The sequence below is a fragment of the Elgaria multicarinata genome, chromosome 21 (assembly GCF_023053635.1).
Source record: "Elgaria multicarinata webbii isolate HBS135686 ecotype San Diego chromosome 21, rElgMul1.1.pri, whole genome shotgun sequence".
Lineage (NCBI taxonomy): Eukaryota > Metazoa > Chordata > Lepidosauria > Squamata > Anguidae > Elgaria > Elgaria multicarinata.
The window spans coordinates 962375-988725 of NC_086191.1; the positions used below are offsets into that span (position 1 = coordinate 962375).

The 26351-nt window shown below is 47.1% G+C and overlaps 1 protein-coding gene across 4 annotated transcripts in view; it reads right to left on the minus strand.

The window, feature by feature from the left end:
- The window catches only part of MEF2D (myocyte enhancer factor 2D), a 161199-nt gene extending 143100 nt beyond the window's left edge, over nucleotides 1-18099 (minus strand). For all 4 annotated transcript variants that reach the window (XM_063145906.1, XM_063145904.1, XM_063145905.1 and 1 more), the window contains exon 1: nucleotides 18011-18099. The gene's annotated coding sequence lies outside the window, so the exon portion shown is untranslated. The remainder of the gene's footprint in view (nucleotides 1-18010) is intronic.
- Nucleotides 18100-26351: the final 8252 nt, after the last annotated feature.

The following is a 26351-nucleotide window of genomic DNA, read 5'->3' on the forward strand; positions in this document are numbered from 1 at the left end:
ACTAACAATAAAATGTGGTCCTCAGAAATGTAAGCACAAAGATTGCTACCCTTGGGGAAACCAAGATTCTCAATGTGTTTCAAATGCCAGCAAGTATTTTTTATGTCTGTCCCAAATTTAGGAATATCTTAACCAAGGCCATAATTTCAAAGGGGAAAGTAGTGGCAAACTCAGCTGCAAAGGAACGGTTTGTCCAACAGTAGCTTTGGCTCAACTGCAATGCATTCTAGGACTCCAACAGTAGCCAGGTTATTCCCATTTTTCTGAGGGTGTGTGTCGGAAAACAGACCTCTTAGAACTATCCCTACCACTTGCCAAAGGAAATCAATTTTTTCTCTTCCGCACATCCCTGAAGGTCAGGAGTAACCAATATTAAACGAAAAGATAAACAGGCCCCAGATATCTTCCAGGAAATCATAAGGTGGAGTTTCATTTGACAGTTGGAGGCCAGAGTCAAGTGAGCGATATGCACACAGAGGTAGAGTAGGGCTAAGAATTTAGTAACCTACATGGTGCTGTAGGAGTTGACCAAGAGGCGCGTGGAGCCAAAATAATTACAAGATATTCATGTCAGTTACTCATACCCAAAGCACAGGGCTTCATGTGGCACAGAGCTCTGGTGTGTCAGTGCTAGGACTCAGCTGGGGCTTCAGCAGGAATGGTTCACGCACGTGAACGTAACGTCACTACCAAAAACACCAGGAACTTTGTTAAAAATAGAAACGGAGATTCTTAGGAAACTGAAACATGTGTCCAATGCCACATTCCAAGCGAGGATGTTGGAGGGGGGGTTTCTCCTTCCCCCACCCTCAATTAGCATCAACTGGCTTTCAATAGCAAGGCCCAAACTGCCTTGTTTCCAGGCTCTGTTCTCATTCCCAATCAGATTCCAGACACTTTGCTCAGCTTTCAAACAGATCAGTAAGGTGGGCTGCTGAAACACCAAACAACGCAGGCTTCCCCCAGGAGTATCCACTTCTCATCTTCCTCTCAGCTTTTGTAGGAGCAATGAGTCCCAGTTTGAGAAGCCCCCTGCTACATTCCATGCTTGAACCAATGGTTCACACAACCACTGTGGCGCGTGCCAGATGCCATTTGTCATGGACTAAGAGCAGAGGTCCTCTTATGGATCAGTAACTGGTAAGAGAACAGAAAGCAGAGAGTAGGAATAAATGGTCAATTCTCCTGATGGAGGAAGGTAAATAGTGGGGTCCCACAGGGATCGGTATTGGGACCAATTATTTTCAACTAATTCCATGTTAGTCATGATAAGAAAAGGAACTGAGAATAAAAATGCCAGTATCATCCTGCCCTTATACAAATCTATGATGCGACCACAGTTAGAATACTGTGTACAGTTCTGGTCACCACGCCTAAAAAAGGTTATCATAGAGCTGGAAAAAGTGCAGAAAAGGGCAACTAAAATGATTAAGGGATTGGAACATCCCCTACGACAGAACTGGGATTGTTTAGCTTGGAAAAAAAGAAAGCTAAGGGGAGACATGATAGAGGTGTACAAAATTATGCATGGTATGGAGAATGTGGACAGGGAGATATTTCTCTCTCTCTCATAATACCCATAATATGGGTTCATAATACTAGAACCCAATGGGGTCATCCCATGAAGCTGGTTAGTGGGAGATTCAGGACAAATGAAAGGAAGTACTTCTTCACACAGAACATCTTAACCTGACCAGACTCTCTGTCCGGAAATTGAATCACATAGAGTGTGTGTACCTGAGTCTGAAGACCAGGGATAGACTGGGGATTCTGTTAGTGTACCAGCCACCACACTGCCTATCAGACTCCCTGGCCAAGCTCACAGAACTGGTCTCGGAGCTGGTGTTGGAGTCGCCCAGGCTTTTGGTCCTGGGCAACTTCAACATCTCGTTCGAGATTGGTTTGTCAGGTGCAGCTCGGGAGTTCATGGCATTCATGACAAACATGGGTCTCTCTCAATTGGTCTCTGGACCCACACATTCAGCAGGTCACACCCTTAATGCTGTTTTCAGTTCTGAAAAGATGGCTCTGAGGGCGGCGGTGTTAAATACCTCTGCGTTGTCATGGACAAACCATTTTCTGGTCAGGGTTAATATCACTGCTACTATCTGCCCCTGCAGGTGTGGCAGACCCATTAAGATGGTCCATCCTCAAAGGCTGATGGATCCTCTTGGATCCCAGAAAGCCTTAGAGGGTTCTATGGCTGGTATTGTTGACGATCCTGTAGAAGCCCTGGTCAACAGATGGAATCAAAATCTGATTAGGCCTATCAACACAATCGCCCCCAAATGTCCTCTCTGACCCACTTCTAACCAAACACCCTGGTATAGAGAAGATCTCAGGGAGCTGAAGCAGGAAGGATGACGACTGGAGCGCCGTTGGTCACCGGTACACCTAGGGGTGACCACATTACAACAATTTTAAAATCACTTCACTGGCTGCCAATTAGTTTCCGGGCGAAGTAAAAGTGTTGGTTATTACCTTTAAAGACCTACATTAAACTGCTCTGAGAGCCTTTTTTGGCTGAGGAGTGGGGTATAAATATGATAAATAAATATAAATGGTTTGGGTTCAGGTTACCTGCCGGATCGCCTTCTCCGTACAATCCGCCCTGCACACTCAGGTCCTCTGGGAAGAATTTACTTCAGTCAGTGAAAACTAGATTGATAACCATTACCCAGAGGACCTTCTCTTCTGAGGTTCCCAGACTGTGGAATGGCCTGCCGGAAGAGATCCACCAACAAAACAGTCTTTCTGAATTTAAAAAAGCTATTAAGACTGATCTCTTCTGGCAGGCCTACACAGTCAAATTTTTAAATGTCTGGCTGTTATTTTAATAATGTAGTAGTTTTATATGTTTTTAATCAGCTTTATATGTTTTATAGTATATTTATACTTGATGTTGTACCCGCCTCGATCCAGAGGGAGAGGCGGGTAAGAAATAAATAAATAAATAAATATTATTATTATAATTAAATTATGGAACTCACTACAAGATGTAGTGATGGCGACAAATCTGGATGGCTTTAAAAGGAGGTTTGATAAATTCCTGGAGGCAAAGGCTATCCATGGCTACTAGCCCTGATGGTTGTGTGCTATCTCCAGTATCCGAGGCAATAAGCCTGTGTGCACCAGTTGCTGGGGAACATGGGTGGGAGGGTGCTGTTGCACCATGTCCTGCTTTGTTGTTCCCTGGCCAATGGCTGGTTGGCCACTATGTGAACAGAGTGCTAGACTAGATGGACCCCTGGTCTGATCCAGCAGGGCTCTTCTGATGTTCTTATGTCTGATTACCTGCCATAGGTTGCTCGAGGGTTGCTCCCCCTCAACCACCCGAGTTCATTTTTATTATTTATTTATTACATATTTATACTGCCCAACAGCCTAAGCTCTCTAGGCAGTTTACAACTAAAACCATAAAATCCAGATTAAAACTTTAAAATCACATAAAACCAGAATAAATTACAGTCCAGGGAAGGCTTGTTTTAAAAGATATGTTTTTAGGAAACATTTAAAACTTATTACATTTTCTGCCTCCTGAACCGCACAAGGGAGGGTTTTCCAGAGGGTGGGTGCCGCTACAGAGAAGGCCCACCATGGAGGTTCTTCATGGCAACATTATCTTCGTGTTGGGATGGCGAGCAGGGCCTCCTCTAAAGATTGTAAATGTTGCCTGGGTGTATATAAGGAAAGGTGGGCTGCTAGGTATCCTGGTCCCAACTTGTGTCCCATATGACACAACAAGGAGCACCTCGGTAAGTAATTGGGCTAACGGTGCCCAGCAAGCGCCATGGCTAGTGACCGTGTGAACTGGACCAATATGAGGTAGTGTTTAGAGTGTTGGACTAGGGCTGAGAAAAACCCTGTTCAAATCCTGCTCAGCCTCAGAGCTTACCTTGGGCCAGTCATTATATCTCAAGCAAACATACCTCAGAGCGTTGTTGTGAGGATAGGAGGGGAGATATTCCTTGGGGGAAGGATGAGATTTAAAAGAAGAGAGAGAACTAAATAAAATGTTTTCATAGAATCATAGAATAGCAGAGTTGGAAGGGTCCTACAAGGCCATTGAGTCCAACCCCCTGCTCAATGCAGGAATCCACCCTAAAGCATCCCTGACAGATGGTTATCCAGCTGCCTCTTGAGGCCTCTAGTGTGGGAAAGACCACAACCTCACCAGGCAAACTGATTCCATTGTTGAGCTCCAGCTATTGGGCGGTAAAGAAATGTAATAAATAAATAAATAAATACTGCTCTAACAGTCAGGAAGTTTTTCCTGATGTCCAGCTGGAATCTGGCTTCCTTTAACTTGAGCTCGTTATTCCGTGTCCTGCACTTTTACACCACCCTCTTGCCCAACACCCACAAGTCTACATTTGGACTCTGTGCCCTTTGGAGACGGACTTGGGCTTAGATAATTTTAAAGGGGGATTGAACAAATATGAGGAGATGGAGGAGTCGATGGCTCTTTGCCAGGATCGCTCGATGGAACTGCCATGTGCAGAGAGCCAGGGCCACATGCTGGAGACAAATGACAGCAGAGGGCTACTGCCTGCAGGGCACACTGGTGAGCTTCCTGGGCAGAAGCACCTGGCCGCCCAAAGTGTGAAGGGAGTGCTGGACTAGGGGAGCCCACCTGCAAGGCTCCATGTAATAAATAAATAATAAACATGACAAAGATTATTTAATTGTGATTGAAAACCTGATCTGAAAACTCACGTCTCATGATTTTGTAGGGGTCAAATAGATTTTGTTTACTCGTTCTCGGCTTGTGGCCCTAGAAAGCTGTATCTCAGCACCCTGTGGTCAAGGAGCATTTTGCCGCTTATAAAAAGGGTTAAATTAATGTTTAGGAAACACAAGAAGGCCAACCCAGTGCTATACACTCTCTAAAAGCCCAGTTGTAACCATCAATGTTCTTGTAACCATGACCTATTAAGGCATATACTCAGGCCCAAAACAACTTTTATAACCCCATTCCAAGATACCTTATATAAGGCATGCCTATAATAAAAAGTCTGACTGGTCCTCTTTTTATAACTCCAGCAGCATCCTCTCCATAAACACTACAGAGGAAAGCAACATGAAATCAGTGTCAGCTGACATGGAAAAGCAACTAAAGTTATTAGAGTTAATACAAGGCCTGTGAAGGACTGTAACCCTATGTACATTTACCAGGGAGTAAGCCCCACTCAGCATGCACACATGACAGGGCTATCCAAGTCTTAGCTATCCAGTGGGGCTCAATGCACAGTACTGGAATAGCATCTGGGTTCAATGGGTTCAAGTCCTAGCTCACGCCACATCTCACTAAGTTGCCTTTGGCTTCCCATCTATAAAACATAGACATTAATCATGACCTACCTTGCTCTTGGAAAGCCTAATGACATCTAGTCATTCTGAGTGCTAGAAATGCTATGTAATGACTAAAACCATTAATTAGAGTTGTTAACGTGTTCATTCCAGCAGTTAAGTTTCTCTGCCTAGAGAAGTTCAGCACTTCAACTGACAAACCCCATTGCCTTGCTAAACCTCCTTGCCTGACATCTGTTCTTTCTGTCCAAAGGTATTTTAAAAATTAATTGTCCTACATTCTGTTACCAACTGTTCAAACCAGACCTCATCAGCTGCACCCTGAGAGATGGCCGGGCCACGCAGCACATGGCGCCTCCCTGCCCCTGTGCCTCCACTTACACTAGAGGCAAAACGCACCTCCCACAGCCCCTATCCTTACTCCACTCAGAGATGTATTGCTTAATTCATTTATTACACTTTTTTTATGTCCCACCTTCCAGGATACAAATCCTTCCAGAGCCGCTTATAAGTAACATCAAAGAATACTAATAAAATAAAAACAAACGATAGATTTGACTTCTAAAGGGTGCTGTGTCCTGAAGAGTTGACTGGCATGAGACTCAGGGCAGCAAAAGAAAGTGTATCTTTACACAAGACATAATGAGCACATGGCATTCACGGCTGCAAGATGTGGCCGTAGCCATTATCTATTTCTTCATCACAGGTGGCATAAATGGCGCATGCACTCACACTCCCTCCCTCGAACACACACACATACACACACACTCTTCACCCTCACAACCACCCTGTGAGGTAGGTTTGGCTGAGATGGTAACCGGCCCAGAGTCACCCACTGAGCTTCATGGCTAAGTGGGGCTTTGGGCCTGGTCTTCCCAGTCCTAGCCTGACACTCAACTTCAATACACACGGCAAGCACACACACACAGACACAGCTTTTTAGCACCCCCACAGTACTATTTCTACTATTACTGTGGGACTCTGCTAAACAGCAGTGTGTGTTTGCTGTGTGCAGTGAAGTTCATGTAGGCATTCAAGAGGCAGCTGGACAACCATCTGTCAGATATGCTTTAGGGTGGATTCCTGCACTGAGAGGGGGGTTGGACTTGATGGCCTTGTAGGCCCCTTCCAACTCTACTATTCTATGATTCTATAACCCTTCTTTGGCTGCAGGCTTCTAATCCTTGGAGTATTTGCCTAACACCTTTTTTCCAAGCTGCCTAAGCTCCTGGGCAGTGTGGCATAGTGTTGGTAGTGTCAGAGCTGGTGGAGTCCCCCTGCCAGAGGGCCCAAGACTAGCAAACCTCTGTCCCCCCACTTGGCCATAGGACCCAGCCCTCACAAGAGCACCTCCTGTCTGCTCCCCTCCAAGACTGCGCAGCTCCTTTCCTTGCGTCCTTTTTCTCCTGGGTGCCCCCTTTCCTCATGTCTTCCCCACCCCTTGTTTTATCAGGATCTTGCTTTCCAGGGCTCTCTTTGGCCCGACTTCCTTCAGCCACCCTCCCTCACACTCCTCTGTAGACTCTCTCACCTCAGAGTATCCAGCGTCTGAATTTTATGCACTGATAAGTTTAAAAGCCCTTCTTCCACTGACTCAGTTCCTTGCCTCCTTGACCCTTTTCCTCATTCTCCACCTACCTTCTCATCATGCTCCTCTTTCTCAGCCCATTCCTTTCTCTGCACACTTCCTACTTGCTTGTCCCATCATGGTGTGAGATTTCAATCCACGCAAACTGACGACTTTACCCTCCCTCACAGGAGCTAGAGTGCAAGCAAAGCAGTTCCCTTAACTGAACATTCTGTGCCACCACAGCAGCCCAGCCAATCAGTGTCACTCCCACAAGTGCAATACAGTACAGAGGTCTGTCAATGACTATTAGCCATGGCAGCTACACAGAACCTCCATCTATCGGAAGCCACACAACACAGGAGGACTGTTGGCTCACACAGCGGTCATACCCTATTTGCTGGCTTCCTGGAAGCTCCAATGTAGAAACGGGGTGCTGGAGAAGAGGGCCTGATCCAGCAGGGCTCTTCTGAAGTTCTTACAATGAGTGGAAACTCTAGCAACATACGAAAAGTGTGGGGTGGGGGTTCAGTTTAGTTCAAATGGTTTAATGTTGTTATTGCTTTTTTTATTTGACATTTACATTTGGAAAGTTCTAAAGATGCAATCCTATGCATGTTTAGATGGGGGGGGGAGTGGTACAACTCCCAGCATTCCCTACAACTCCCTACTGCATGGCTGGCTGGGGAAGCTAGGAATTATAGGACCGTTTTCTGTCTAAGCACGGACAGGATTACACCCTAAGTTGAAAAGCAGAGTAGTCTTCAACTATCTGAATGGCCATCATGCAGATGACAGAGCAAATGTGTTTTCTGTTGGGGCAGATAGCAGAACTAGAACAAACAGTTGGAAGTTGCAGATTTTCAGCAATGGAACCAACTGCCTCAGGAGGTGATCGGGTCTCCTTTGTTGGAGATATTTAAGCAGAAGCTGGACGGTCATCTGCCAAGGATGCTGTAGCTGCACCCTATATTGAGGAACAGGGTTGAGCGAGATGATCTCCCAGATCCTTTCTAACTTTATGATATAATTATAAAGACAGTCAAAATCAGAACAGTAATTTATCAGGGGCAAGGTTAAAAAAATTGGGCCTGTCCAGCAAAGTTAGGGGACACTACACTTTGCGGCAAATGGAAACTCTGTTCTACAGCTGCCCGGGTCCCTAAGTGCCTCAACGGTGGAAGCCCCACCTCATTACTGATGCTGTCCCATCTTTCAACTCACTACCCAGCTACAGGGGCCACTCAAGCTATTTAATCCCACCCCACTCAAACCCAACCCGCTGTAATCTGCCCAATATTACAGATGATGTACTTTGCCCTCTCTGCTGCTTTGCAAGCATTTGTTTATTTATTATATTTTTAGTCTGCCCAGTAACAAAAAGTTATCTGGGTGGATTACATAATAAAGTAATAAAAACGTAATATTTCACAATGCAAATCTCTCCAGGGACAGATCTTTCTATGTACTTAAAGTGCTGACAATATGGCAATAAAACAAACCATAATCCCATCTTCCTTTTTATTTATTTTTAATAAGAGGATTCCAAAAGAAAGCAACGAAGCAGTGCTAACTGTGGTTCTTATCACACCACATCCAAATCTGTGATTGCTGTAGACAATTCCATCCAAATTGCTTACAGGGTATTTTGGTGTGTGTGTTTTTTGCTTCCTGCTTGGAGGTCTGAGTTCTGATCCACCCCTCTCTGCACCCCACTGGCCGGCCACTGACACACAAAGTGAAAGAAAATTAAACATTAAACAAAAATAAACATAAACATAAAATTACACACCATAAAAACCTGAAATCCAGCAGCAACTAAAAACAAATCCAAAACAGTGAATGAATTCAAGAACTGCTCTACGTGATCTCAGGGAAACTAAAAAACCAAAGGCATGCTGGGACAGAGGGGGCGATGGGAATACCAAACCAGGGGTTGCACAAACCAATCATGTAGAGCCTTCAAATGGACAGTGCAAGAGGCCAGCCAAGGTTCAAAGGTGCTCATCGCTCGAATTCCTTAAATCCCCTCCTGCCACCACGGAGCAGCAGTTTCCGCAGTTAGGAAGATGACCCTAGTCATGGTTTATCAATTCGGACATCATGTCACACCAGAGTTATGTTTCTTTAACCATGTTTCAACACCATGTCTGAACTGAGCTACTAGGGCCGTAGCTAGACCTAAGGTTTATCCCAGGATTGTCCTGGGGTCAAACCTGTTCAGCTAGACATCAGAAAAAACTTCCTGACTGTTAAAGCAGTACAACAATGGAATCAGTTACCTAGGGAGGTGGTGGGCTCTCCCACACTAGAGGCATTCAAGAGGCAGCTGGACAACCATCTGTCAGGGATGCTTTAGGGTGGATTCCATTGAGCAGGGGGTTGGACTTGATGGCCTTGTAGGCCCCTTCCAACTCTGCTATTCTATGATTCTATGATCTAAGTGCCACACAGGGCATCCAGCGCTCAGGCAGGGACGAACCCGGGATGATCCTGGGATAAACCTTAGGTCTAGCTACGGCCCTAGTAGCCTACGTCATAATGTTGTGGTGAGGATAATCCCATTCACCGGCTTGAGTTTCTCAAGAGATTCCAAATGTGATTCAGAACATAATGCCAGGTAGGCTCACCGTCACCTCCAAAGTCTTGCACAGGACATGTCCCAAAACAGCATTCTGTATTTTCTGCAGCAGCATCTGTTAGGACGTTGTCATGGGCACCCCACCAATAAGCCTACATGTGGTTTTAGCAACACACCAGTGATAAATAGGAATTCCGTGGCGTTAACAGCAATACCAGAAAAGACAATTCCAAATATTTCCATTAAGACAAAGGACCGATATATTTGCAACAAGATTAACCTGTGTATAGAGACAAGGAAAAATAATATTTATTATTTTTGAGATTTTCATCAAGCTCTCAAGGTAGCTAAACAACATTGATGAAAAACAATCCACTCAATAAAGCAGTTTTAAAAGCGAACACAGTAACAAAGAGGACAACTGCAAGTAATTTACAAATAATGGGGGGGGGGGGGTCAGGCCAAAAGCCAAAATGGTTTCCCAAGGAGAAGGCTAAATGGACCTCCAAGGGCACGGGAGAGGTCCAGATCCAGGGGTGCTGCACACAAGAAGGTGCTTCCCACCGTCCCACTAACTGTTCTGCAGATGGACAGAGCATAGCATTTGCCTAACTAAAGCTGAGAGTGTCCTTAGCTTGCAGTCCAAAGAATGGAAAGTAAAGCCCCCTGACTATAAGCCTTTTTCAATTGCAATTACTCAGTCAAGCTTTGCACAAAGAGCACCAGTAACTTTCAGAGTAATTGCTTTAGTTTTCTTTATTCTAGCCAGCCATGCAAGTATGTTTAAAGAATTGGTTATTCTTTAACCATGCATTGGTTATTTCTCGGCAAATAACCATGCATTGGTTATTTCTCGGTTGGACTACTGCAACCTTCTTCTCACTGGCTCTCCTTCTTCTCACATCAATCCATTGGTTTCTGTTCACCACTCTGCTGCTAAGATCATCTTCTTGGCTTGTCGCTCTGACCATGTTACTCCACTTCTGAAATCTCTTCATTGGCTTCCAATTCACTTCAGAATCCAATATAAACTTCTCCTGTTGACCTACAAAGCTTTTCACTGTCTAGCTCCTTCCTATCTTTCCTCTCTCATCTCACACTATTGCCCCGCTCGTGCTCTTCGCTCCTCTGATGCCATGTTTCTCACCTGCCCAAGGGTCTCTCCTTCCCTTGCTCGGCTTCGTCCATTTTCTTCGGCTGCCCCTTACGCCTGGAACGCCCTTCCAGAACATTTGCGAACTACAAGTTCAATCGCAGTTTTTAAAGCTCAGCTAAAAACTTTTCTTTTTTCTAAAGCTTTTAAAACTTGATTTTGATCTGACTTTTATACTGCCTGTTTGGTGCATTCTTTTCCCCTCCTTATTGTTTTATTATGATTTTATTAGAATGTAAGCCTATGCGGCAGGGTCTTGCTATTTATTGTTTGTACAGTACCATGTACATTGATGGTGCTATATAAATAAATAAATAAATAAATAAATAAATAATAATAATAATAATGGTGGCAGGACACACAAAAGGCTTCTCCCTCTGGCCAGGTAGGATTGCAGGGGGACGGAGGGAAAGGTCCTTTATGTGTTCCTGGTCCCAAACCAAAATGGGTTTCAAAGGATAATAACCAGCCCTTTAAATTGTGTCCAGAAATGGAACAGCAGCTAGTGAAGTCAGTATAAAAATGGAGTCATGTACTCAGGGATGCTTCAAGGGGTGTTGCAACCCCATGCCAAGGAGGCTGCAGCCTGGGCCAGTAATCTTACTGATCAAGAGCACTGTGGTCTGAAGTGGATTAAATCTTGGAGGGTTCGCCCGCACCTTGTCCATTACCCATTTCAGACAATAGTTTAGAAACCAAAGAGCTTCAACATCATAATCTGAACTATTTACAGCAGATTCTTTGATGCTGACAATAAAGCATCGAGGAAGGAAACAGGAAAGGGAAACAGTAGTCAGCCCAGGGCACAGTACTATAGACATTGCCACAGACAGGCAGTTGAACCCAGCTGGTGGAAGGAAGGAAGGATGGAGAGATAAACAAGAGAGCAACGACTTCAGAACAAAGATGGAAAAACAGACACCAGCTATAGGTGCATCAGGCCATCCAAAGAGAACACCCAAATGCTCAAGGCTATGCCAAGGCCACATTTGAAGCCAATTGTCCTTTTTGTCCACAAGAGCCCATCACTCTTTGGAGCAGAGGAGATGGCCCTGTAGACGAGTCCCAAGAGGAAAGGGGTTGGGTTTTGTTCAGGGACACTAACACACTGGCCTCTTGCCTAGTGAGATGGTTCCACAAGACATCCTGAAAAACAACAGCCTAGTGAACCACACAGAGAGCTTCAGCTATTGGGTGGTATAGAAATGTAACAAATTAATAGTGGAATGGGAGGAAGAGAAGTGGATTTTGAGAAGTCAGCCTACCTGTTCCCCAGCAGCCACCTGAAAGACCACAAGGATCAAGGAGAGGTTGTATCTATGGGAAACACATACACTTTGCCCTGTTGTGTTCTCAACTGTGGGTGGAAACAATTTCCAGAATACTGAGAGTAGCAACTGGGTTATAGCCAGTAACCCCGTGCAAGAAACAGAGGATGGAAATTCTGTGAACTGCATATGAAAGAAGGGCTCTTAAAGCAAAGAGTTGTGTAATTAGAAGATGCTTTGGGTCTCACTCATTCAGGATGTAGTTATATACTAGCAGCAGAATGAGGTCGTGCCCCCCTGAGGGTCTTGAAGGCATGGTACTTACTACTCTAGACTACCAGGGGGAAATTCCCTTTTTGAACATACCTTGACAGAAAAGGCTACAGAAAACTAGCACAGCAGGGCTATGCTGAGATTTCTCCCCGATGTGCTGGAGTTGGGTGGTTGTTGTTGTTGGTTTTAATGTGGGAGAACATCCCAAAATGTAGGAACATCATGTTTAGATTACTGCAATGCACTCTACCTGGGCCTACTCCTAAAAAGTGTCTGGAAGCTTCAACTAGTGCAAAATGCAGCAGCTAGGCTTCTAAATGGTGCATGGTATCAAGATCAAGTTACACCCATCTTGAAAGACCTGCACTGGTTGCCAATTGCTTTCCAGGCTCAATTCAAGGTGTTGGTTTTAACCTTTAAACCCCTAAACAGCTTTCGACCTGGATATCTAAGGGGCTGCCTGTTTTGCTACGAAACTGCCCAAGCACTGAGATCTGCAGGAGGAGCCCTTTCGTAGGTCACATGGCTCCCTCCGGTGCCACTCTCAAACTGTGGAAGGTACTCCCTGAAGAAAGACGATTAGCCCCCACTCTCTTGGCTTTTAGAAAGGGCGTGAAGATGCATCTTTTTAATTTAGCCTTTTAATCATGTAGTTGTTTTAAAGATTTACTGTTTTAACATTCTTGTTCTTTATTGTGTTAAGGTTTGATTGTTTTAAGTTGTTGTGCACTGCTTTGATAGCTTCTTAGCAAACAAGGCAGTATATAAATCTTTTGTAAACCGCTCAGAGAGCTTCAGCTATGGGGCGATATATAAATGTAATAAAATAAATAAAATAAATAAATAAAAAAATAAAATAAAATAAAATGCTATTTCTCCACCAAGAGACTGAAGTGGTACTAACCCCTGTAACACCCCACTGTATATGCCAGGCCTTTTTCCCCCACTCCAGTAATGAAATGATTGGGGTGATTTTCCCATGGTCCCTGAAATTTGGCAAAAGCACAGCTGAAGGTACCCTGATCAAGAGAGAAATCTGAAAGCCTGACATTTTTACAAGTCTCCTTCAAAACAAGGGCTTACAAAAGTATATCCTAAAAGGATCAGTGTGCTTCTCACTTCATCTGCAAATCTGAAATTTGGCCCACATCAGGGTGCCTTGGTTGGAACATATAACTCAAAACATTGGAAAAGCAAACATTTGTAAGTCTCTCTCTAGATACAGGAGAAAAGAAATACACCACAAAAATACTTAGGGTATTTCCAGGTCACACAGAAAGCTGAAATTTGGTAGATAAGTATCCCAAGATATCCTTATCTGGAGGAAAGTTTAGAACTAGGACATTTTAATTCATACCCATCACAACCTGGGAGCTTCGGCTATTGGGCGGTATAAAAATGCAAATAATAATAATAATAATAATAATAATAATAATATAGTATACAAGCCAACATCCCTGCACAGAGCAAGCTAAGCTGGACATAAAGAATCTTGGACTATGAGAGCGCCATCCGTTCCACCTTCGATTTGCAATTTGGAGGGGGGGGGGAATCCCAGAATGTCATCTAAAAGAATGCAGAAAAGAAGCTGAATTTTCTAGTATAATATAAAATGATGTATTTGGTTAAGAACGTATATGCTGCTTTCACGTGTAATAGTACAAGCCAGCTAATAAAATGCATACAACTGTAAATTATAAAAATAACCACAAAACCCAGCAAGATATGTAAAATGATAGCAAATAAAAGGAACCAATAGGAGCAAAACCAGTAAATGCAGCCAGCCATTATTCCTTTAGAACTATGCACCAGGGCCAGATTCAGGGCTGGTGAGCCAGGCAGCAGCCTGGAGCACCGGATTCAGGGAGTAGGTGCCATGGGCTATATGTTAGACTGTCTACCCTTCAGCTGAAGCAACAGTTCTTAGGGTGTGAATAAAGAGAAGTTTACAGATCTTAGTGAGCAAATTCATTACCCTATATAAAAGGAATAAATCATACATCAGATTCATGAAATGCGCTACAAATGCAATTTTAAAAAAACAAGGCATCCAAAAGTGCCTCCCCTCCAGGCCTAAGGCTGGTTCTGGTAAGTGTTCCATAAATGGGGCACCACCACTGAAAAGGCCCTCCTGCTAGTCATCATCCTTCTCACTTCGGAAGGCAGGAGAGACAGGCAGAGAGGAGATAAAGGAAATGTGAGAGACTGGCAGTAGCCAACTGAGTAAAAACGTATGTATAGTGAGTTTATCAAAGAACATAGAGAAAAGACTGCAATGGAACAACACACACACACACACACAAGAACCCATTATGGGAACCGAAACACACAGGCAACAACAGATCAAGGATAAGTGTGTAAGTGTGTTCACGTGTTTGTGCAAGCATGTCACAAGGCAGTGAACAGAAAGGGAGGAAAACCACATCATGGCCACAAAGGAAACAGAGCATGTGCGAATGTAGACAGAATGGCTACAAGTGTAGAAAGAGCGCAATGCTTGTTTCCACTGCTTGGCTGCCAAGCAATCTAGACCAGCCTACCCCAACCTGGTGCCCTCTAGGCTACAACTCCCAGAAACCCCCAACCAGCATAGCTGCAAGTTGTAGCCCAACACATCCAGAGGGCACCAGGTTGAGGGAGGCTGGTCTAGGCAATTGTTCACGCTTGTATAAATCCGGGCCCCACTGTCACCCACCTCCACCCCTGTGACAATCCTCCTTCCGTAGCATCTGAAATTCCTTCCCTCTCTCATCCCCTGCAACAGCATTGACATCCAACGGAGCAAGCGACCCAGGAGTGTTCTCCCACAGCCTTCCCTTCCAGAAAGGAGACCGGCAGACACAAGTGCCTGAAAACATGTCAAGACCAACTTCACGCTTCGCACACAGCTGCTGCAGACACCCCTCACACTGACCTCTCCCAACATCCTCTCACTCCCACCATCTCTTCTCTTCCCCATAAGGCCTGGCTGGGAAGTGGCAGAAGAGTCTCCACCATCCATCACCTACAATTCCCCACTGGCTCCATTTCCACTTTTAAAAGTCAGAGCTGTCAGCCTCCACCACAGGGCAAGGACTGCAAAGCTCCAGGACCCCTGTTTATCAAGACCACGGCTCCTGTTGCCAACACAGAATCGTTGCCTTCACTGCCCCAACCCAGTCTGGCTGTCTAAGTCACACACACACAGTGCCGTATCCAGACACAGGCGCCATCCTAAGTACCACTTACATAAACACAAACACACACACTAATATTTTGCTAGTGGCTCTTTATGCTAGCAACAGCCTGAGCGCTGCCACCTGAGCACAGACCAGATTTAGAGGGGACAGGAGAAGCAGTTTCCTGAAGATGCCTGACCCTATCAACGGCCCTTCAAAGCACCTTTCCAAAACCCAAAGAGAACAGTTACCACACATACACACACGTTACTGTGAAACTTTCATGAAAACGACTTATAATGCTGTGAACGCCTTCAGGTTACACAGAATTTATTTATTTATTTATTTATTTATTGCATTTCTATACCACCCAATAGCCGAAGCTCTCTGGGCAGTGCACAAAAATTAAATTCTCCATTCTATCCAGTGTAAAGTTCTGTGCAATACTATTAAAAGCCAAGGGAATCTGGATAAATTAGTTCTGGAACCAACCTTGAATTAGTTCTGGAACCAACTAAGCAGCAAAGTTTAATATATAAAATATAGAACTCTGTTTGGACGTCTCATGGTAATATTCATACAGCTGTTTTCCTAAGTGCTCAAAATATTTTACAAGCATTATCATGGCAATTCCTGCAACAGAGCTGTAAGGAAGCCCAGTATTGATTAAGAACACAAGAACTGCCACACTGGATCAAACCAAAGTGGGACCATGTAGTCTTAACTGCCACCAACTGTTTGTGCTTCCAAGGAGCCCATCAGCAGGTCATGGAGGCTACAGACCTTCCCTGTGGGCTCATCTGACAGCACAGCATAGTTTCTAATCACAGAAGCTGCATATGGCTAATATTCATAAGAATGGCCTTGTTTAAGGGGCTGGGAGGGGGTTGAGGATGAAACAAAGACTTGCCAAAGGATACCAGGGAGGTCATGCCAGAGGGGAGATTTGAAACTCTCACTCTTAAGGCAATATTCCAGAGACTTTGTCATTTTTAAAATAACAGGCCTTGCTATAGAAGCATACACAGATTCTCCACCAATCCACAATTCCTCTGTCTTTTTTTGCTCCGATATTGATTAGGATCCATGATGACAGCTTGCAATGAAAATTCACACACACACACACACACACACACAAACCTGGTTTGCAATTTGGGACAGGTGTTGAGGGTCACCATCAGAGGCCATGTCTGTCTGTCCTTCCTTCCTTCCCTCACCCCAACCCTCAACTGTCTCCCAGCAAACTGTCAGCACTGAGCTCTAACTCTGCTATTCTACTCTGGAGAAACAGTCAGGAGATGGATGGAGAGACCAAGGTTCAAGCACCCCTCCCACGATAGCCTTATTAGGTGGCCTTGAGCAACTTCAGCTGCAATCTTAGACACAGACTTCTAGGGATCCCAATGGGGCTTACATCTGACAAGACAAATATAGGGTTACACTGTCAGTCTCAGAGCTCTATCTGTCAAATAGGAACAATGTTGGCTGACAGAAGGTCAAGATCAGAACAGCTTGGCACATCTTTAGCAGTGCTGGATACATGAAATAACGGCTAGCTTTTTATTCCCGAAGGTATTGCTGCCACATTTCTCCTGCCCCTCCTCAAAAAACAACAACCCTCCCACAACTGCACCAATTCCTCATCCTCAGTCACCCTGATTCCAATTTTGCATAATTTTCTCCCTATATTCTCCAGCCTGCCAACATAATTCACACTCATCCTGCTTCCTGATTATCCTTCCTTATTCCTTTTCAATCCCCCTTTTCACGAGGCAACTCTGTAAATACGTATTTCTCCCCTCTCTTCTGTAAACACCAGCTCCTCATATATGATCCCCAGACACCCCACTTTATTTCCCAGTTCCCATCATTCTTCCCTCCCCAAAGTGCTTCTTAGAATCCTTTTTTTCAAGTCACTTTTTGCCCCCAATCGTTTGGCCCCTCTCTCCATAAGGAGCCCCACATTTCAGGGTACCCCGAGATACATGGCCAGAGATTTCTAGAGCGGGACGCTTCTGTCCCCACCGTCTCTCTCTCTCTCTCTCTCTCCTCTAGGCAAAAACACCCAAACGCAGTGCCCCCCCTCCCGCCGCCGCCTTGCCAATACAAAACCTACCTGGCGCCCCGCGAGACCCTTCCCCCTTGCTTCCTTGGGCCCCCTTTCAGCGCAGGAGATTTTCCGCCCCCTCCCCGAACTCCGGACTCCCGAGCCGCGTCTCTCTTCTGCGCCTCCCCTTCGACAGGCAGCCGAGCTCGAGAGCCGCCCCGCCGCCCACACGGGCCCCTTGGAAGCGGGCTCTCGGCCCTCCAGCATTCCCCCTGCCCGCAGTGGCCCTCGGCCGTGAGACCTTTCCCCGTGCCGCCCCCGCCCCCCAGGAACCAGCCCCTTCACACCTCTCGCCGCTTCCTTCCTTTTCTGCACCATTTGGTGGCGGGGGGGGGGCAGTTTGTTAGTTTGTTTTGGAGAAGAAACGGCACGAGGAGGAGGAGGAGGGCTGGAGGAGACCCTCGCCCCTCCCCCGAGACCCCCCCTGCGCGGCCTGAGGCGGATCCTGACGGGCGGCTCCGAGCCCCCGAAGGAGGAAGCGGCGGCGGCGGCGGCGGCAGCGACAACAACCCCCGCCCGCCTGCCCCGGCGCCCCAGGAACACCAGCCGCGCCACGAAGCGCCCAGCGCAGCGCAGCGCCGCTCCTCACTCACCTCCGCGCGCCCCGACGACCGCGGCCCCGGGCAGGAGCTCGACCCGCTCTCCGGCCTCTGGCGGGAAGGGGCGGGGGGCTGGGCGGCGCAGGCGGCCGAGGCGGAGGGAAAGCGCCTGGCCCGGGCAGGATAATCCACCTCCGTCCCCGCTCTGCGCGCAGCCTGCGTGCGCCTTCCTCGCAGCCGAGGCGGGGGCGGCTCCCTCCTCCTCCTCCTCCTCCTCCTCCTCTTCTTCCTCCTCGCCTCTTTCTTTCTTTCTTTCCTTCCTTCCTTCCTCCCTTCCTCGCGCTCTCTTTCCCTGGCGACAATTGAAAATAAATAAATAAAGCGCGGCGGCGGCGGCGGCGGCAACTACATTGCACAAGCCGGGGCGGGCAGGAGGCAGCTACGTCGCCAGCGCTGGGCAGAGGAAGCGGAGCAGAGGGGGCTTGCCGGCCAATGGCAGGGCCGGCCCGGGGAGGCAGGGCGGGGCCAAGCGCCACCCATTCCCCCCCCCCACACCAATAAATAAATAAATAAATAAATAAGCAAGCCGACCCTCCTCCTCCTCCTCCTCCTCCTCCAGCGCCCAATCCCGCCTGCGGCCCCGCCTGCCCCGTATCCTTCCGCCTGGAGGAGCCGGGCTCCGCGGGCGCCTGCCCAGGAACGGCCGAGGCCCCCGGGCTGAAGGGCCTGGCGGGGGCCTTAGGCGGCGGCGCCCCCCCGCCCCGCTCAGGCGGTGAAGCGCGCGGCCTGCGTTTCCCCCCCCCCCCGTCCCTCCCTACCCTTCCTCCCTCCCGCAGCCAGCAACCATTCCAGGCGCCACGTTCCTGGTCGGTAGCGCCAAAGAAGACCTTTCCCGAAAGGCCGGTTTGCCAACCCTGTTTAGAAAACAGAAAGAGAGACTCTGAGCGTGTGCAGTTTAATGTTTTAAACTCCCGTCATAACACGGCCATGACTACGGAAATAAAATGGAGTTTGCTTCTGCTGCCCAGATGCTAAGCCCACGGGCTTGGAAATACGCACCATTTTGATGTAGACAAGGATAATAGATACTTAACGTTTAAATGATAAAATTGGCATTTGTAGCCATAAACACACTTGCCTGGCCTCCCCCTGACACGATCACATATCTATATATATGAAGAAAGGGTGCAGTGGTGACCAATGGGCAGCCTGACCCTGGGCCTGTTTGCCACAGCTCCCCTCACCTGCTGCTCTCTGGGGGGTCATTTTGGGGAGGGCTGGGCCGGGGTGCCCTGGACCCCTAGACATCAGCCCTGAGGCCTGTCCGAAGCTGCACCACGTCTCAATTTTTCAATTTCCAAAAGCTGCACTTTAAAACAGGCAAAAGATGCGAAGAAGTTATGTTGATGCAAATGGTGTCACCTCGTTGCAAGCTAGGTATGCTTTTCACACATTAGGAAGTAGCTCATCCCTGTCAGCATGTTTGCAGGGAAGATGCTACGCGCAGAACAGGGTTTCTTGAACTTCTTGAATTGCAATTAAAGCATCCTCAGGAGCTCTTGGGGGGGCTGAGGAATAAAGGCACCCAAGTGGCACAATGATCTTCCTGTTAATGATACTCAGTCGCTGATAATTTGCTGCCCTTTTAATGGTGGGCAAGACTTCAAACCCTCCAACATTTCACACGCGAAATAGCAGCAGCCCCAAATTACAGAGGGGGCGAAGGAAGCTTTGTTTATTCTCTGCCTGCTGTATTTATTCTGCCATAACCTGTCCTCAGTAGAGGAGGATTATACATGCTTCCTTGGAGGAAAAATGGTGGGGTATACATGTAAATAAAGAAGAAGAAAGCGTGCTGTGGTGACCAATGGACAGCCCTCTTTTGTATCTGATCATGCTAGGCAGGGCTCCTGCAGCCTTAGCTGTTGTGATGAAGAAGGAATTTCACCAGGTGCTGCATGCATACAAGTGACACCTGCTGAAATTGCCTTTTCTGTTACAACTGTTAAAGATACAGGAACCCTGTCCTTCTTTCCATAGGGTCACCCAGCAGAGAAGTGTGGTGGGAACACCTCAGCGGTGCCAGGGCCACTTTGATGGGGCCTTCTGCAAAGTGCCCTCTGGTGATCCCCTCCTATGATGGAGCAGCTTCTACTGTGGTTTACATCGTGGTAGAAACAGGAGTAAACCTCTGTTTTAATAACTCAAGCATAGTGGCCACTCTGCAGACTATGGGAAAGTCTCACAGCCCCCGCTGCTTGGCGTGAGATTGCAGTGATGGTGGGGCCTGCCATGTTATTGGGGGAGGGGGGTACAACGGTGAAGGAAATGGCGGTGGGCCAGGCTAGAAGGCGCCGGGTGGAATTACTATTTACAATGTTTATATACTGCTCAATTATCTAACACAGATTCCAGAGCAGTGAACATAGGTATAAACAGTAAAAGAAAGAATCTTTAAAAAGGAAATTAAAATGGTTCAATTTAAAAAAAGGAACCAGAAAAACAGTGGCCGGTCAGTTGAGGAAGGCTTCTCGAAACAGAGTTGTTTTCAGGAGGTGCAGGAAGCAGCCTAGCGTTGGCGCCTGCCTGACCTCCAGGGGCAGAGAAGGGGCCACTACACTAAAGGCTCTTCTCCTGGTGGATTCCAGTCAGGCCACAGGTTCACATGGAACCACCAGGAGCATGCCCTTGGATGACCTCAGTGACCGAGCAGGTTGGTAGGAGAGAAGGTAACCTGGTCACAAGTTGTTTAGGGCTTTGTACACTAGTACCAAAACCTTAAACCTGGCCAGAGCAATTTCCTCAGCAAAGGAGTTATATGCTGAAAAGAGGCAGCTCCTGACAACAGCCGAGCTGCTGCGTTCCGCACTGCGTTCCACTGTGGCCAAGCTATATTCCTGTTCAGGACAGGCCGTAGCTGGCAAGCCAGCCAACTTGGGCTGCCAGGAGCAATGATGGATCTAAGAGCACTCCCAAACTACGATTGCGTCTGTGCCTTGTTGGAGGTCAGTATTTAGGATAGGCAGGTATAAGACATAAGATGAGCCATGCTGAATCAAGCCTCTCTAGCCCAGCATTGTGTTCCCACAGGGGCCAGCCAGATGCCCACCAGCAGGAGAGGAGGGCAAGAGCCCCTGCCCCCTTGTTGCTCGTGTTCCCCAGCAACTGGCATTGAGAGGCATGGAGGCAAATAGACACACTTAAATTGACGACAATGAATGTGTTTTAAAAACAAAGTAACCCTGAAATGCACATTCCTAGGCTCCCCTTAATATACATGTCACATTTCAGGGGTCTAGCTTTCACGGTCTTGAAGCTATGGCGATGACGGATGGACACATCTTCTTCTATATTATGGTTATAGGTAATCATAGGATTAAATTGTATGGTTATAAGCTACTTGCTGCATCACTGAATCTATCAAAAAATCTATGAAATGGTATTGAAGCTGTCCATCTTTAAAAAAAAAAAATATTGACTGCCATTTTGTTTCAAGATGGTGGACGAAATTTTCACTGGGCCTAAAACCATCCCAGAGATAGAACAAATCCTAAAAGTTTCATAACAATCGGATGTATTATTTTTGAATCCATTGAGAACATGCAAATGAACACTTCCGTTTATATACAGATAACCCCAATGGCCATGTTGGCTGGGAATTATGGGGGTTATAGTCCAATACATCTGGAGTGCACCAGGTTAGGGAAGGCTGGTGTGTAACTTAGAATCATAGAAAAGTAGAGTTGGAAGGGACCTATAAGGCCATTGAGTCCAAGCCCCTGCTCAATGCAGGAATCCACCCTAAAGCATACCTGACAGATAGTTGTCCAGCTGCCTCTTGAATGCTTCTAGTATGGAAGAGCCCACAACTTTCCTAGGTAATTGGTTCCGTTGTCGTACTGCTCTAACAGTCAGACAGTTTTTCCTGATGTCCAGCCGGAATCTGGCTTCCTGTAACTTGAGCCCGTTATTCCGTAATGGTTAGTGATAAGCGTTATTAACTGAAGCAGGGGAAGATTCCTGTGTGGTCATTAAAGAACTTAAAATGCACTTGTGATTTTGGGCTTCTTATTTGCAGGACAGCTTCTCCCAGCCTGGCAGTGGGGGCACACTCTGCAGAAACAGCAGCTTGTAACAAGAAAGGTTTTAACCACTCAATCAGCAAAGATGAGCCGCTTTCCCCACTCCGCATGGCTGGGAGACCAATTGCAAGACATGAATTCACACGCAACCAATTTTTAGTGTTAGGAAAGTGTTAGGCTCTCTAGCATGATGCCATATTTCCAGAGTATTATCCTAGAACTGATGAGATTAACTGAGAATTAATCAATAGCAACATTTCTTTTATATGATGAGTATTCCCTGTGGCCAAGGTGGCTTTGGAACCCAAGTTGCTCCTTTTGTGCCAACACAGCAGACAGAAACAAAGGAAACAAGGCTGCTTCCCTTTGCTGGGCTGGCTGCCTCTGTTTGCCACAGGAAAGGTTCTCCATCTAGGAGAACCTTTATCATGCTCATAAAGCCATCTTCAGGTGGCTGCAACTGAAACACACACATGCATGATTCACACACCTGAAAACAAAAAAGTCATTTATGTCCTCCAAACTCATCTTACACAAATTGTTTTCTTGTGTAAGATGATCACCTGCATTAGTTCCTTTTCAGGCAATTACATCTAATATCTCAAAATGTTTTTTACCTGGATATCATTCTTACTTGCAAGTTGCCCCATCACCATTGCACCAAACCCCCACATTAGGCAGTTTCTGTGTGGGCAGTTTGGTCATTGAAGAAGCTGCCACCTGCCCTGTGAGCAGCTGCCAGATCAAGCCCCAGCGCCAGAAATCTGTAACACTTCACTGATGTGTTTCAGCGCAAGTATTATTTGCACATGTTTGCACCCCGGTCCTTCCAAGATTCATGGCTGAGACTTTGGAAGAAACACTGTTTGAACATTTCAGTGAGGACTAGAAGCATTTTGTTTGTTAACAAACCCAACTGAGATTCCTAGTTAAACAAGTTTCTGGGCAATGTGAAGAAATGCAGTATGACGCTGTTCAGACGACACATTAAGCCACAGCGGCTAAGCATTTTGAGCTAAACATTGGCCCTGTTCAAAAGACATCTTAAACCATGGCTTTAACCACAGTGGCCCCGTTCAGACAACACGCTAAACCATACCGCTTAACCACAAAATGGTTAATGGCCTGTTAACCATTTTGTGGTTAAGCAGCATGGTTTAGCGTGTCATCTGAATTGGGCCAGAGAATAAGGCAAAAAGCCTTATTCAATGTTTAAGGGATCTTCTGAACAGGGCCATTATGGCTTAGCATGTCATGTGAACATGCCTAACCATGGTAGTTACATAATCACAGTTTAGACACGCTCACTAACCATTTTCTGCAAAAGGGTTAGCAGCCTAACCATGGCTTAGCAGGTTGTCTGAACAGGCACAATGTAAACAGAGCTGTTCATAATGGTTGATGTTGCTTGTCACAACCTGCTGATGGTTATATGGTTTTTGAATGCAGTATCCCTTCAATAATTTGCCCTTTAAATGTCTTTAGTGAGCACTCACTCTCATGCATATGCATGCACACACATGCATTAAACGTAGCCCTGGAGTATTTGGGGCAACAAGCCACAAAGAGGCTGTGGCCCTCTATTTCCCTCTAGTGGCAAGCTCAAGATTACGCGGACATCTTGACCATACCTGCCTTAAGAAGGGCAGGGTGATGCATCGTTTAAAATTTGTTTTTGAAGTTATTTATCCACTTTGAACTTGAAAGACTCCACACAGAAAGTTACCTACTGCTATTCCTCTGCCTCCCACTTTCAAATTGGGGTGGGGGTGGGGCAGTTTTTCATCTTGGGGCTGCCTCCATGGCCAGTTTTTCATCTTGGGATTGCCAGTTACTGATCCCAGCTGGATAATAGGGCTGCCAACTGACCAGAAAACCTTGCTCCTTCTTCCTGGTCACCTGCCAGGTTGGTGTTTACAGCTGGATCTCCCAAGGAGATGAACAATTGCTTCTCTGTTTACTCTGAACTTCCTACCAGGTCTGTTGCTATCTTTGCTCTTGATGCTTGGGGGACAAAGGGCACGAATAGGAGACTGAGGGAGAGCCCAGGATGTGGTTATAGGGAGCCCTGGCAAGAAACACTGGGATGCCTTAGGAGTATGGTTAAGCCCATGTAGGCAAGGATATGGGAGCAGCCCTGCTGGGCCAGGCCAAGGAGGTGTCAGGATCCCTGCAGCCTGGACCCCAGGGACCCTTCCTCTGCAGTGGGTGGACTTGAGAGAGCTGGGCGCTATTCCCCTCCTCTGCCATGAAGCTCACTGGATGACTTTGGACAGTCCTGGACTCTGAGCCTGAACTACCTCACAGGGCTGTTGTGAGATGATGATGATGATGATGATGATCATCATCATCATCATCATCATTATTTTGCCTATATACAAAACACGCTAGGTGGCATATAATTCTACCTATATACAAAATACTGCATACAACCAGGGACCTTGAAGAGTCTCCTGATTTATTATTTGTTACATTTATTTACTGTAACACTTATATCCCCACCTATATACAAAGCACCCCAGGATAAAATAGAGAGGGGAAGGAGGATCATGTATGATACCATGGAGTGTCATCACACAGGAGGAAATCACATCTCCTTACCATTACTTCTCCGCCTGCGCGTTTGTCCCCCATTACTTCCTCTTTTGAAAGAGGAAGTAAACAATGTAAACAAAGTAAACATTCAGTGGGCCCTTTTGATCGCGCTGCTTCTTCTGCACACATCAGGAGATAGCAGCAAGTTCCATCTTTAAAATAAGTCGGACTTGCTGGGGTGTGTTTTTTGTCATGTGAAGAAGGGGAGGGAGGCACCTGGGAGGCAGATGACACGTGAGCGGGACCTGCGAAAATCCGTGAGTGCCCAGCAACGAGCGTACAATAAAACTCTTATCTGATGGAGCTCTTGGGCTCCTTGGAGGAAAGGTGGGGTATAACTGTAACAAGTAAATCAATGTAACACACATAGCAAATCTGGTTCTTAATCATAGAATGACAGAATAGTAGAGTTGGAAGGGGCCTATAAGGCCATGGAGTCCAACCCCCTGCTCAATGCAGGAATCCACCCTAAAGCATCCCTGACAGATGGTTGTCCAGCTGCCTCTTGAAGGCCTCTAGTGACCACAACCTTCCAGGTCCTTGGTTGTGCTGGGTTTCTCCGTGGGCCTCTGCGCCTCTTCCGCAGAGGGAGGGTCCCTGGGGTCCAACCTGCATGGATCCTGACACCACCTTGGCCCGGTCCAGCAGCATCTCCTTGTCTACATGGGCTTAAGCCTACTGCTTATGCTCCAATGCACACACCCCATTCTGATTTTAAATTTATGATACAAAAATGAATCGCTCCACGCTTGAAATGTGCTTAATAAACGCAGGACACTGTCGCGTGTCCATGTGCTCTGCCCTGGTTGTTTTAGGACCATTTCTGAGCCGCCTTTTGGACTTAATGAAGCTGCCCAAGGTGGTTTACAGAAGAAGAGAGCAGGGAAGGCCACGAAACCCAGAACCTGTGGCCAGGGCCGGGCAAAGCTGGTCGTAGGCCTGGGCCAGATTAAGTATTTTTTAATCAGTTCTAAATACATATGAACGAGAACGATTTATTTAAAAAAAGGCAACGGCAAGCGCTTTTATTCAAGACGCATATAAGACATCACTCCTTCACATTCAGAAACGCTTCGCGTGCTTTTCTTTGGGCCGATTCATCATCAACAGCAGCAACATCAAGGGTCTTTGCCCAGGGGGACGCGGCGGCGGCGGCGCTCTCCTAACCGTGGCCCCCAGCCACCCGGGCCCCCCGCCCTCTGCCCAGCCCTGCCCGCTCCTCCGCTGCAGCAAAGGCCGAGGGTGAGCGCGGCGCCCGTCTCGTGGGAAGCCCGGCAGAGCAGGGGGCCCCGATTCCGCCGCCCAGCGGAGGCGACTGCCGGCCAGGCAGAGCTGCGCCCCAGAGGCAGCTGCCAGGAGCGCCGCCTGGGCGAAGAGGGGCAAAAGCCCGCCTGCACACGCCGCGGTGCCTTCTCACGTGCCCCTCGCCTGCTTGGCGTGTAGCCACTGAGTGACAGCGAGGGATTCTTTCTTTGGGGCTGGCAGCGGAGGGAGACGGTGTTTACTGGTGGCGGGGGAGCGCGGAGGCCAGCAGGGCCTCGCCAGGGGCGCCCCCGGGTGGCGCATGGCAGGGCCCCCTTCGCCCCGCTGGCGGCCCCCTCCCCTCCCCTCCCGAATCGCGGCCGGCCCTTTAATGCAAATGACCTGACATCTCCCTCCTCCTCCTCCCCCTCCCGCTCTTCAAGTCTAAATTCTCCCCTAGCACCCATTGACGTCAC